Here is a 4,911-nt window from a genome sequence, read left to right on the forward strand (position 1 = left end):
TTGGAGCCCGCGCGCGGCTTTCCGCTCTTTGATGATGCCACACTCGCTTGGAGTCACATGCACGTGTGTGCATGTGTGTGTGTGTGAATATGTGTGAATATACATATATATATATATATATATATATATGTGTGTGTGTGTGTGTGTGTGTGTGTGTGTGTGTGTGTGTGTGTGTGTGTGTGTGTGTATATTGATTTATTTATATGTATATTTTTTTAACAGCCATTTATTCCACTGCAGGACTTAGGCCTCTCTCAATTCACTATTGAGAGGTTATATGGCAGTGTCACCTTTGCCTGACTGGATGCCCTTCCTAATCAACCGCGTTTCGGTGCGCTAACATTTGTGCCACGGCGGCGACTTCCCCTACGACATCTGCGTTTGACTTCTCAAGGCGATATGTCGTTTTCTCGGGCTCGAGCAAGCCGTCAGAGCGCAGGCATTTTTACACAGCCGCGACGGGGAATTGAACTCAGGACCACGAGGGTCGGCGTCCAGTGCTCTAACCACTGGACCATCGCGGCATTATGTATGTATGTATGTATGTATGTATGTATGTATGTATGTATGTATATATATATATGTGTACACACACACACACACACACACACACACACACACACACACACACACACACACACACACACACACACACACACTCTCTCTCTCTCTCTCTCTCTTTATATATACATTGAGTATGCGTGTGACAAAACAACCATTACAAAGTTAACAAAACTTTTAGCAGCAATTAACAGCAATAAATCCCCCTCTTTTCCTCTGACGAATAACTTTAAAGTTTTTCCCGACGCGCCAAGTAAAAATCTGACAGCTCTGAGATTTAATGAAGAGAAAACGAGAATCCTTTGCGTTGCAGACCCTCGCAGCCTCTGCAGGAATTGCAGGCTGTTCATTTTTGTTATTCTTCGAGATAATGAAAATGAGAATGATAAACAAGAGAAACAAGAAAATAAATAATGATAATGATAAAGATATCTAAAAAAAAAAGAGAAAAAAATCGCTATTTTACTTGCATTTCGTCCGTCCGTTCACGAGGCACGGTTGCACATTACGCCTGAAATAATAAGAAAATGATATTGATGATAATAAGTATCATAATGATTATGATAATAATAATTAATATAAATAATAATGATAATGATGACAATGATAATAACAATGATGATAATGATGATGATGATTACCATTATCATCATAATAACAATAATAACGATAAGAATAATAACAATAATCTTTGATAGTGATAATATCACTGATGATAAGGATAATTATGAAAATGATAATGATAATAGTAATAACCATAACAATAATGTTGATGATCACAACAATAATGATGACAACAGAATTAACAATAACAATAATAATAATAATAACAGTGATAACGATTACGATAACGATAATAATGATAATAATAATAATAATAATAATAATAATAATAATAATAATAATAACAATAATAATAATAATGATGATAACAATAACAATAACACTAATAATAATAATAATAATAATAATAATAATAATAATAATAATAATAGTAATAGTAGTAATAATGATAATAATAACGACAATAATAATATTGATACTAATAATATGAAGATACATAACAATACAATAATAATAAAGTAACAACAATACCACTACTACTAACCAGGGCCGTCGTGACGCAAGCGCGCGCTGCGCAGTTGCCCGCGGCCCCACGAGCATTGGGCCTCCCTGCTAATCTATGTATGCTTTGACTTGCTGTGAATAAAAAAAATATGTACTATAATAAACTTTGATACATGCGGGTACTGACATTGGCCTCTGATTTAGTATTACGGTCACCTCTGCAGCTTCCTGGTCAAGGTAATACCAATGGCATTGTTTATATTTAAATGGAATTGGTTAATGGAGATGGACGACTTGTAGAATAAGCATGTAGTAGTTATTCAGGATTACGAATTTATGATTTAGTACTAATAACCAAGTACTGATAGATGGTGGTATGTGAATGGACAAGCCGTTACACAAAATGTGAAAATTGTTGAATGTAGACCTGGACAGTATAATAAAGTATAATGTAAGGAAAGACTTGTTCATTATGGAAGCAGAATGTCTAATTATTCGGGCCTTGTCGCAAGCATGATGGAGGCAAACCTTCTCCCCCTGGACTCACGAATCGATCTAATGGCAACACAATTCCTGTCAAAGGTCATCCAGGCTCCCATGAACACAAGCCTAAGACATAAATTAGTCAGATGCCTCGAACAAGACAACGAGCTCGTTGCAAACAACTCGTGGCTGTCTCATACAGCCAGGGTGTTGATACGCCATCAGCTCAAAGAACAGCTTCTTGCTAAGGGCATGGACTCCCCCCACCCCGACTTTGCCGAAGCCCCGCCGTGGGCACTGAGCCTGATAGAGTTCAACATAATGAGCCTGTCAATGAAAAAGAGCCTATACCCCATGCCTAGCCTAAAGGCAGAAACCCACAGGGTCATTGCAGCCATCACTCCTCCGGGTAGTAGAACATACTACACGGATGGATCGGTCGATCCCTTGAGCCACACAGCAGGCGCCGGCTTTGCAGCTAGGGATGCCACGCGATCCATGAGGGTAACAGACAACGCCTCCTCGCTACAGGCAGAGGCAGTTGCAATCATGGGAGCCCTAGGCCACGCGTCCCTAAGGGAAGGACACGTGGTCATACACACACACTCCAGGGCAGCCATTGACTGTCTTCAGCACAGCTCACCCACAGACAACATCTACCTACTGACCACGATTCTCACAATGGCACAGAGAATTCTTGCTCAGGGTAGAAGAATTATCATCAACTGGGTCCCAAGCCACATCGGCATCAGAGGGAACGAGCTTGCTGACAGACTAGCCGTCGCTGGCAGGGGTATGCCCCCAAATCCCATGACGATAAAACCGAGCCGAAAATTACTTATGGAGAAGTGTGCCTTGGTCGGTCGTACCTTCCTACGGCAGCTCCACAGAGAGGAAACGAGAACCTCCCCCTTGGCCAGCTGGTACTCAGACGCCACAGGCTATGAACCACTGGCACTCTCTGAAGTAAGCAACAGAGGTACCGAAGTCATTATTCACAGAATGCGCCTAGGTTACCACTGTGTATGGCAGATTATCCCAACAATCGAACGCTATGAAAGGTGCTGCAAGCACTGCGGCGAGCCGAACGCCACACTAGTCCACTACGTAGAAAATTGTGACCATACACAATTCCTGAGACAGGGACCGCCCACAACAGCCACCGTGCTGGTAAAGAGGCTATGTGAAATGCTTACACCATGGCGGCAGGAGCGCCTGCTGGCAATCCCGCCGCCACGGTAAGCACCGAGCGTCAGACAACTCAATGAGACAGCCGTAAAAAGCTGACACAGGCCAGGCCATATTTAGAAGGCCCGGGCGAAGCTAGAACTTCGCAAACCATACAGTCAGTCAGTTGTCGCAAGCTGACTTACATTATATCAACCTTGGCTCTGCCTTGAGACTAGATTCATTTTTTTTTTTTTTTTTTTATTATCCAGACGAACAACCCAATGAGCACAAATGGAACAGGATTTGGAGTGAAGCGCAGAAGGGGAGAATATGAGCAAAGGTGCACAGGTGCAACGTCACCACTAGCGAGTACTGCTCCTTCAAATATAGCTGCACAAAACAACATTTTGATGACAAGTGATTTCAAGCCAATTAGAAAGCAATTCTCATTAAAGACTTTTTGTGTTGAAAACTTGATTAATAATAGATAATTCATATTAATTTCATACTGTGCAATCATTTATGCATTGACATTTACTGTCTTATAAGACTTCTGTTAAACTGTTCAAACATTTGTATCAATGAATCTTTGCTGTACAGCAAGTTTAAGCACTGATTATGCTGGAAGCACCAGTAATTTTCTCGACCATTTACTTGTTTATGTAGGTGCTCTTTATGGCTGTTAAGATGGCACTCGGAATGGCAATAACAATAATAATCATAATGATATGATAATAATTGTAATAATAATAGCAATGACAATAATAATTATTATTATTATAATCATAATAATAACAATAATAATAATGACAACAATAATAATAATAATGACAATAATAATAATAAAAATAATAATAATAATAACAACAAGAATAATAATGACAATAATAATAATAATAATAATAATAATAATAACAATAATAATGATTACGATAATCACAATAACAAAAACAATAATAACTGTAACAATAATAATGATAATGATAAACAATAATAATATTGGTAATAATAATAATAATAATAATAATAATGAATAGTATAAACAATAACAACCATAACAATAGTAATGATCATAATAATAATGATACTAATAACAATAATAATAATAATATTATTAATGGTAATGATACAATTATATCATAATAATATAATGTATTATTGATGATAATAAATCAATACTACTACTACTTCTGATAATGATTATAATAATAGGATTAGCAGCAATAATAGCAATAACCATCTTGATTTTAACAGTAGTAGTAACAACATTAATAACAGTAATGATTATTATGATAATGATAACAATATCATTAACAATAATGATAGTAGTAATAATAATAATAATAATAATAATAGCAATAATAATTAAACAGTAAATGTAATAATAAGGCTAATACCAACAAAATATGATATAAAGAATATTGTTAATAATAACAATAATGATACTAAATATAATAATAATAATCATCATCCTACTATACATAAAGTGTAAGGAAATATTTCTGAGGACAATGATCAAACTTTATCTTAAAGTCCAGAACCTGATTTAGGTACAAAGACATATAACTTTCTCTATATGAGAAGAAATACACATTTTTCATATCCGGAAGGTTAAGAAAATAACACATA

This window comes from Penaeus chinensis, chromosome 19, assembly GCF_019202785.1.
Source record: "Penaeus chinensis breed Huanghai No. 1 chromosome 19, ASM1920278v2, whole genome shotgun sequence".
NCBI lineage: Eukaryota > Metazoa > Arthropoda > Malacostraca > Decapoda > Penaeidae > Penaeus > Penaeus chinensis.